This window comes from Capricornis sumatraensis, chromosome 4, assembly GCF_032405125.1.
Source record: "Capricornis sumatraensis isolate serow.1 chromosome 4, serow.2, whole genome shotgun sequence".
Taxonomy (NCBI): Eukaryota; Metazoa; Chordata; class Mammalia; order Artiodactyla; family Bovidae; genus Capricornis; species Capricornis sumatraensis.
In genome coordinates this window covers 102,749,876-102,760,396 of record NC_091072.1, presented here as the reverse complement: position 1 = coordinate 102,760,396, position 10,521 = coordinate 102,749,876, and the positions used below count along the sequence as shown (strand labels likewise).

The 10,521-nt window shown below is 37.9% G+C and overlaps 1 pseudogene; it reads left to right on the top strand.

The window, feature by feature from the left end:
- Positions 1–5,462: 5,462 nt before the first annotated feature.
- On the top strand, positions 5,463–9,315 carry LOC138078673 (olfactory receptor 6C2-like; annotated as a pseudogene).
- The last annotated feature ends 1,206 nt before the right edge of the window (positions 9,316–10,521 follow it).

Sequence of the window (10,521 nt, the reverse complement as noted above, 5' to 3'; positions counted from 1 at the left end):
TTTTTCTTTAAAAGAACTTGGAACTAATTTATGGAATATAGGAATATCTGATATACAAGCAAATATCAAAATTTATGTGTCAAACAATGTTATTTAGAGAAACATGAAAACAAGAAAAGCACCATCTTTGCTATGAAAATTACCTGAGATAATTATCCTAGTGATGACGCCAGATATGGAGATTGCTCTTACAAACCATCCTTTCCACATGCAAGTCTGAAACTGCCAGCATTAGCAACCTATGCACATCCCATGGGCTTTCCAGGTGGCACAGTGGTAAAGAATCCACCTGCCAATACAGGAGACTCGAGAGACACACGTTTGATCCCTGGGTCTGGACAATCCCCTGGAGAAGGAAATGGAGACCCACCTCAGTATTCTTGCCTGGGAAATCCTATGGACAGAGGAATCTGATGGGCTATAGTCCATGGAGTCAAAAAGAGTTGGACACCACTTAGTGACTAAACAACAACAAACAATGGAAGAACTAGAGACAAATGAAATGATTGCTGTCCAACTGTTTACTGAACCCATGGTCTGTAGCCTGCCAAGCTCCTCTGTCATATAAAGTTATGAAGCATCAAATTTGTAATATAGATAAAAAGTGATGGCCAGCAGCATATTTGGAGTCCAAATCCCATTAGAAAAAAAAAATTAATACAATCTTAAAACCAATTATCTAAGCGTTAATGCAAAGGAGATAGGCAAGATATTAACCTAACTAAATTTCAAAGAAAAAAGTAGTAAAGAATAAAGCAGGAAATATAGAAAAACAGAAAAGCAAAATAATAAGCAGGAAAAGAAAGGCTGCAAGGAAAAAGAAAATAAGTGGACTACTGAGATAATTAAATATTTTTTGAGTGATTTAGAAAAAAGAAGAGAAATCCAAGCATTATACTGGGAAATAGCACATCACTGCACATAAATATAGACATAAAAGTAGGATAGTTATAATTTTGCCAGTAAGTTTGAAAATAGTGTTGTTCTATAAAATATAACCGGTACAGAAAAAATATAAAATCTGAATACTTGTATAGTTATTCAGTTCAGTTCAGTTCAGTCGCTCAGTTGTGTCTGACTCTTTGCGACCCCATGAATCGCAGCACACCAGGCCTCCCTGTCCATCACCAGTTCCCGGAGTTCACTCAGACTCACATCCATCCAGTCTGTGATGCCATCCAGCCATCCCATTCTGGGTCGTCCCCTTCCCCTCCTGGCCCCAATGCCTCTTAGCATCAGAGTCCTTTCCAATGAGTTAACTCTTCATATGAGGTGGCCAAAGTACTGGAGCTTCAGCTTTAGCATCATTCCTTCCAAAGAACACCCAGGGCTGATCTTCTTCAGAATGGACTGGTTGGATCTCCTTGCAGTCCAAGGGACTCTCAAGAGTCTTCTCCAACACCACAGTTCAAAAGCATCAATTTTTCGGTGCTCAGCTTTCTTCACAGTCCAACTCTCACATCCATACATGACCACAGGAAAAACCATAGCCTTGACTAGATGGACCTTAGTCGACAATGTAACGTCTCTACTTTTGAATATGCTATCTAGGTTGCTCATAACTTTTCTTCTAAGGAGTAAGCGTCTTTTAATTTCATGGCTGCAATCACCATCTGCAGTGATTTTGGAGCCCCCAAAAATAAAGCCTCACACTGTTTCCACTGTTTCCCCATCTATTTCCCATGAAGTGATGGGACCAGATGACATGATCTTTGTTTTCTGAATGTTGAGCTTTAAGCCAACTTTCTCACTCTCCTCTTTCACTTTCATCAAGAGGCTTTTTAGCTCCTCTTCACTTTCTGCCATAAGGGTGGTGTCATCTGCATATCTGAGGTTATTGATATTTCTCCTGGCAATCTTGATTCCAGCTTGTGTTTCTTCCAGTCCAGCGTTTCTCATGATGTACACTGCATATAAGTTAAATAAGCAGGGTGACAATATACAGCCTTGACGTACTCCTTTTCCTATTTGGAACCAGTCTGTTGTTCCATGTCCAGTTCTAACTGTTGCTTCCTGACCTGCATATAGATTTCTCAAAAGGCAGGTCAGCTGGTCTGGTATTCCCATCTCTTTCAGAATTTTCCACAGTTTATTGTGATCCACACAGTCAAAGGCTTTGGTATAGTCAATAAAGCAGAAATAGATATTTTTCTGGAACTCTCTTGCTTTTTCCATGATCCAGCGGATGTTAGCAATTTGATCTCTGGTTCTTCTGCCTTTTCTAAAACCAGCTTGAACATCAGGGATTTCACAGTTCATGTATTGCTGAAGCCTGGCTTGGAGAAATTTGAGCATTACTTTACTACCATGTGAGATGAATGCAATTGTGTGGTAGTTGAAGCATTCTTTGACGTTGCCTTTCTTTGGGATTGGAATGAAAACTGACATTTTCCAGTCCTGTGGCCACTGCTCAGTTTTCCAAACTTGCTGGCATATTGAGTGCAGCACTTTCACAGCATCATCTTTCAGGATTTGAAACAGCTCAACTGGTATTCCATCACCTCCTCTAGCTTTACAACTCATTAAAAAATCCAGAATCTAATGGTTTCAGCAAAGTATTTAGCAAATATATATGAAAGAATTAATAGCTAGTTCTACACAGATTTCCAGGCATAGCTAAAAGAGTATGTACAAATTTAAAAAAATGAAAACTATAATCTTGACATAAGACTTGACAATGATATTACAAGGGGCTCTCAATGGTTAAAGAAAGTCATGTCCACTGGAAAAAGGAGCTTGTGCCTAGTCCTCACAGGTCAGCCTCCTCCAGCACAGAGCAGGTTGAAGAAGAGTGCAAACAGTAACTAAGTTGTCCATTACTTCATCAGTCAGCAGTTGAGAAGGATGTGATTACAGAGGACAAACAGGAGGTTTCTAAGGTACAGGGATTGTTCTATTTCTTGACCAGTAGTATGGATATCTGAATGACTATACACTGTTTTTCATGCAAAATAGAGTTCATTTAAAAATAAAAGTTTCACTTTAAAGCTATACAATAATACAACTCTATGGTAAGGTAAATTCCATAGGTAAATCCATATAAGCAAACCATAATTTATTCCTAATATTGTTACATGTTTTTGGAAAATCTTAGAGTAAAAATATAACTTGTTATAAGATATATTTATTAAGAATATGACCTTTACTAATTACAAAAATACTGGTTAGATACATCACATATATATTGCATACATATGCTAGTTTTTAAAAAATCAATAGTAAAGGGGATAAACATAAAATAATAAAATACCTAGGACTGAATCCATGTGTAGTTACATAATAGCACTTTCTCAGTATGATTCATTCTTACATGAAGTTCTACATATAAAATCATGATTTTTATAAATTTTAATCAAATGCACTCTTTTAACCTCTTCTATGTCCTAGACCCAAAATTTGAATAGTTCTTGACATGATAATAGCCAAATCCTATAATATAGTCTCCAATAACATAAATCCTAATAATAAATAAAGCTAGATTAGATTAGATTGATCAAAAAGTTCATAAGATGTTATGTAAATCCCAAATGAAAGCAAAATAGGTTAATTATTTAAAAACTCATATTTTTAGGAAATGTAGTAGGGGATTAAATCTGTTTTTCTGTTTGTTTTCCTATTAGTAAAATGGGAACCTGTCCTCTGTGTGATGCTGTTCTTTCATCTACCCTCTCATAAAACAGTGTCCCTGCTGTCGCTTGTTTGTCTTGCTTTGCCAAAGTTCATTAAGCGGAAAAAAAAAAAAAAAAAACGGTTCATTAGTGATGTCAGAACCTAGGTTACTGAGGTTTAGTTACTTTGTTCATTCAGATGATCCCAGGACACCTCTAGAAGATTGAGCAGAAGACTATAAATATCATTAATGTTGGAGTAGGAAAGCCAACTCGCTGCTTAGAAACATCATAGTTCTTCCAGATCCCAAAGGAATTCCTTTTGTTCTCCTTACTTCAGGTCCTCTTCCCTCATGACAGAGCCTAAAGGAAAGTGTTTCCAAGGTTTAAAATAAGAGAGTCTCTAATGAGAGTCTGTACCTGATATGAAAATGGAAAATGCAATATTGAAGACTCCCCAAAGATGACTAGAAAGAAAATGTAGGGCAAAAATGGCTGTCTGAGGAGGCCTTACAAATAGCTGTGAAAGGAAGAGAAGCCAAAAGCAAAGGAGAAAAGGAAAGTATACCCATTTGAATGCAGAGTTCCAAAGAATAGCAAGGAGAGATAAGAAAGCCTTCCTCAGGGATCAGTGCAAAGAAATAGAACAAAACACTAGAATGGGAAAAATTTGAGATCTCTTCAAGAAAATCTGAGATACCAAAGGAACATTTCATGGAAATATGGGCTCAATAAAGGACAGAAATGGTAGGGACTTAACAAAAGCAGAAGATATTAAGAAGAGGTGGTGAGAATACACAGAAGAACTGTACAAAAAGATCTTCATGACCCAGATAATCACAGTGGTGTGATCAATCACCTAGAGCCAGACATCCTGGAATGTGAAGTTAAGTGCACCTTAGGAAATGTCACTACAAACAAAGCTAGTGGAGGTGATGGAATTCCCAATGAACTGTTTCAAGTCCTGAAAGATGGTGCTGAGAACATGCTGCACTCAATATGCCAGCACATTTGGAAAACTCAGCAGTGGCCACAGGACTGGAAAAGGTTAGTTTTCATTCCAATCCCAAAGAAAGGCAATGCCAAAAAATGCTCAAACTACCACATAATTGCACTCATCTCACATGCCAGTAAAGAAATGCTCAAAATTCTCCAAGCCAGGTTTCAGCAATAGGTGAACCATGAACTTACAGATGTTCAAGCTGGTTTTAGAAAAGGCAGAGGAACCAGAGATCAAATTGCCAACATCCACTGGATCATCAAAAAAGCAAGAGAGTTCCAGAGAAATGTCTATTTCTGCTTTATTGACTATGCCAAAGCCTTTGACCGTGTGGGCCACAATAAACTGTGGAAAATTCTGAAAGAAATGGGAATACCAGACCGCCTGATCTGCCTCTTGAGAAATCTGTATTCAGGTCAGGGAGTAACAACTAGAACTGGACGTGGAACAACAGACTGGTTCCTATTAGGAAAAGGAGTATGTCAAGGCTGAATATTGTCACCCCGCTTATTTAACTTATATGCAGAGTACATCATGAGAAATGCTGGGCTGGAAGAAGCACAAACTGGAATCAAGATTGCCAGGAGAAATATCAATAACCTCAGATAGGCAGATAACACCCCCTTATGGCAGAAAGTGAAGAGGAACTAAAAAGCCTCTTGATCAAAGTGAGAGGAGAGTGAAAAAGTTGGCTTAAAGCTCAACATTCAGAAAACTAAGATCATGGCGCCTAGTTCCATCACTTCATGGCAAAACAGTGGCAGACTTTATTTTCTTGGGCTTCCAAATCATTGCATAGTGACTGAAGCCATGAAATAAAAAGACACTTACTCCCTGGAAGAAAAGGAGTAAGTATGTATGTCAGTAAGTCAGTAAGTATGACCAACCTAGACATCATGTTAAAAAGCTGAGACATTACTTTGCCAACAAAGGTTTGTCTAGTCAAGGCTATGGTTTTTCCAGTAGTCATGTATGGATGTGAGGGTTGGCCTATAAAGAAACCTGAACCCTGAAGTATTGATGCTTTTGAACTACGGTGTTGGAGAAGACTCTTGAGAGTCCCTTGGACTGCAAGGAGTTCCAACCAGTCCATCCTAAAGGAGATCCGTCCTGAATGTTCATTGTAAGGACTGATGTTGAAGCTGAAACTCCAATACTTTGGCCACCTGATGCGAAGAACTGACTCACTGGAAAAGACCCTGATGCTGGGAAAGATTGAGGGCAGGACAAGAAGGGGATGACAGAGGATGAGACGGTTGGATGGCATCACCAACTCAATGGACACGAGTTTGAGTAAACTCCGGGTGTTGCTGATGGACAGGGAATCCTGGAGTGCTGCAGTCCATGGGGTCACAAAGAGCTGGACACTACTGAGCTGAACCGAACTGAACTGAACTGAAGACAATCAGAATTAACATTTTGTTCTCCTTTCCAAATAATATTGCTTCTCTAGTAAGAGAAACAATATTAACTGTATAACTGATTTAGTCATAGTCAGTTCATGAGACAATGAGATCAGTGGCTGTGAAAATGGAGCAGGAAACTATTTTGCAATATGAATAACGGTTTAATAATAACTATAAAGTTGATAATTTACTGAATATTGTTATGGATCTCTATAAGTCCAAGTTCTTTTTCGAGTGTGTCTGATTCCAAACTCCTGAGATTTCTACTATGATTTGAGAGAATAGCATTGAAACATGCATATTATCATATGTGAAATAGGTCACCAGTCCAGGTTCAATGCATGAGGCAGGGTGTTCAGGGCTGGTGCACTGGGATGACCCAGAGGGATGGGATGGGGAGGAAGGTGGGTGGGAGGGGATCCAGGATGGGGAACACATGTACACCTATGGCTGATTCATGCCACTGTATGGCAAAAACACTAGTAATTAGCCTCCAATTTAAAAAAAAAAAAACTGTGGGGAAAAAAAAAACTCAACTGTACTCCCACCTCCCAGGGGTTATGAAAAGTCTTTTCTATATTTGGCTCCTAATAGAGAATCAGTACAAAAGAAACCAATACAGCACTAATATACAACTAATATTGTTCACTTGACTGCTGAATAATGAGATTTTTAACTGTGTGGGTCCACTTACAGGCAATTTTTTTCAATAAATATAGTGGGAACACTTTTGGAGATTTGCTACAATTTAAAAAATTAAAAATTCACAGAGGAACCATGTACCCTAGAAATAACAACACATTTACAAAAAAGTTGTGTGTGTCCTAAGTGCAAATACATATATGGATACTAGTCTATCATTGTATATTCAGAAGGCATTGTTGTTGTTCAGCCACTAAGTCATGTCCAATTCTGAAAATATAACCTACCTACCAAACTGTTACTGTTCAGTTGCTAAGTCATGTCCAACTCTTTGCAAGCCCATGAACTGTAGCACACCAGGCTTTCCTGTCTTTCACTGTCTCTCAGAGTTTGTTCAAACTCATGTCTGTGTGAAAAAAGATTCAAAGTTAGAAATATCAGAATGGTATGGGATCCCTTTGAAAAATGACTAATTGGGTCCCCAGTTGCTTGCCCATGATCATAGTAGTGGTTAGTACTCTGACGTGAAAAATGACTGAAATTTAATTTAAAGAACATTTGACTCCAGGTAAAACAGCTACAAAATGGCACCATTGATTTCAAATGTAATAAAAGTTTTATAGGTGTTAGAAGAGCAAAGAGTCATTGGAATTGAAGGTCAGGTTGAAGAAGCTTAAAGCATAAACTGAGCAGTGATGAGATGAGAAGACAAGACACTAATATCTTGTCAAAGGCATTGAAAATATAACAAAAGTAGGCCCAGTGTGGAAGAATAATTTTGATGATATTTAAAGAGCTGTCACTTCAGAGCTTCAGGAGCCACAGCCAGTTATCTGAAAACTAACATGAATGCACATGAGCATATTTCTTTTCCAAATAACACAATCTTTCTTCACACTACAGATAAAATGAGTGTTCAGTCTCTCAGTCATGTCCAACTGTTTGCGACCCCAAGGACAGTAGCCCAGCAGACTCCTCTGTCCATGGGATTCTCCAGGCAAGAATGCTCAAGTGGGTTGCCATTTCCTTCTCCAACAGATAGTAGTAGTGCTTGAAACCAACTATGAATTAAGAATAGGAAAACAAGTAGGAAAAAACAAATGGACAGAGGAAAACATCAGGACCCAGGCTTGTGTTTTGTCATTTTTGTTCTCTGTTTTCCAGGAGAAATGCATCTTACTCTTTAAAGAATCCTTGGAAACTAACAGTTGAAGAGAATTCATCTTCATCGTCTGGATACATCCCATATCCAAGGTTTGTCTTGGATAAAAAAAAAAGGTTAAATACACATGAAGTAATATCATCTTTTTTCCCTACCTTTTTGTAAATTTAGTCCATGTCATGAATTAACAAAACATTTGTAAATTTTGAGGGGCAATGATCTGAGAAAAAGTTGGTTTGATAATAACATAAATCCTAAAGGAATAATCCACTCTCACACTTGTAAATTCAGAAAGACCATCAGAACAGTGATGATCCTGATTATAATGTGAAAGGCTAACTAAATGTAGACCAATGTGAAGGCATAAAGAAATGTAGACTGATGTGATGGGATAAGTAAACATAGACTGGTTTGTTTAGCTCTAACTACAAAGTGTTTTGCTACAGAATTCATATACCAACCTCCTCATAAAATTTCTTTGATTTTCACTTGTCAATTGGGTAGATTTCAAAACTCAGTGGTTGAAAAACCACAGAGCAATAACAACTTTCATCCTTCTGGGACTGACAAATGACCCACAACTGCAAATCGTGCTTTTCATCTTTCTATTTCTCACTTGCCTCTTGAGTGTAACAGGGAACTTGATGATTATCACTCTCACACTGGTAGACTCCCATCTTAAAACTCCTATGTACTTCTTCCTCAGAAATTTTTCCTTCTTGGAAGTCTCATTTACCACTGTCTGTATTCCTAGGTTTCTGTACAGTATATCAGCTGGGGACAATACCATCACCTACAATGCTTGAACAAGTCAAAAGTTTTTATTATTCTGTTTGGAGCAACAGAATTTTTTCTGCTGGCAACCTATGTACTATGTACTAGTGTACTATGACCACTATGTGGCCATCTGTAAACCCCCACATTACATGACCATCATGAACAATAGAGTCTGCACCTTCTTAGTCCTCAGCTGTTGGGTTTCAGGTTTGATGATCATTGTCCCACCCTTAGCTTGGGTCTCCAACTGGAATTCCATGATTCCAATGCCATCGATCATTTTAGATGCAATGCAGGTCCCTTCCTAAAGATCTCATGCTCAGATACATAGGTAATAGAACAAATGGTTATCCTTGTGGCTGTATTTGCCCTCATTACCACCCTAGTGTGTGTATTTCTGTCCTACACATACATCATTAGGACAATTCTGAGGTTTCCCTCAGTCCAGCACAGGAAAAAGGCCTTTTCTACCTGCTCATCCCACATGTTTGTAGTTTCCATCACCTTTGGAAGCTGCATATTCATCTATGTCAAGCCCTCAAGGAAGAGGTGGCCATAAATAAAGGTGTCTCAGTGCCCGCCACTGCTGTAGCCCCTTTGTTAAACCCCTTCATTTACACCCTGAGGAGTAAGCAAGTGAAGCAAGCTTTCAATAACTCCATAAAGAGGATTACATTTCTCTCAAAAGAATCCAAATTGTCATCAATCAGAGGAAAATGAAAATTTTCTAAATACTTAACTACAGCTTCTAATTATTTCATTGCTTTGTACCTATAAGTTCATCACTTTATCCTTCTCAAACACATTTTATACTGCATTCTATGCATGTGAGAGTTGGACTGTGAAGAAGGCTGAGCGCTGAAGAATTGATGCTTTTGGACTGTGGTGTTGGAGAAGACTCTTGAGAGTCCCTTGGACTGCAAGGAGATCCAGCCAGTCCATTCTGAAGAAGATCAGCCCTGGGTGTTCTTTGGAAGGAATGATGCTAAAGCTGAAACTCCAGTACTTTGGCCACCTCATGTGAAGAGTTGACTCATTGGAAAAGACTCTGATGCTGGGAGGGATTGGGGGCAGGAGGAAAAGGGGATGATCCAGGATGAGATGGCTGGATGGCATCACTGACTCGATGGATGTGAGTCTGAGTGAACTCCAGGAGTTAGTGATGGACAGGGAGGCCTGGCGTGCTGCGATTCATGGGGTTGCACAGAGTCAGACACGACCGAGTGACTGAACTGAACTGAACAGAATCTCACCTTAATCGAACTTCTGTCAAACCAAACTCATACATGGTGTTTTCTGTTATTGTGAAACTATAAAATATACTTCCAAGTAATTAAACTTGTCTCCACTTCTGACCTAGTCTTTTCTTCAATGATCTAAGCGAAGTAGTAAAGTAATAATATTTAAAGTATATAAGATACACAGAAGATACATTAGGTAATAATAATACTAATTTTACTAATAGTACTCTAAAATACAGTTATAAGAATTAAGACCATAAATCTAAGAATCAAATAAAACAAAAGTCAAAAACAATAAACATGTATTAAAAATAAATTTGTCCAAATAGGTATTCCAGGCTAATTAAAATACTGAAACAACAAACAGGAAATAAATATATATCAATGGGAGTTTCACAATGATCTGAGTTCTAAAAAATGGAAGAATCTTCACAATCACTAATAAGATGCATTAGCTATATAGTTTCTATTCACTTAAAAGGGATGCATCTAATTTAAAAGAAATTTTAAAATAACATCACTTATTATGAGTTACAAAATTAGAATAGATGTATGAGTGATTTAGAACATCAAATTTTAAATGCTCATAAAACAACTACACGTTAACACAGGGCAACTGACTGATTTTAAAAGATATCAGAGATATCTTAAACAACAGAAATAGAAAGTTACATAAGCAAGTAAA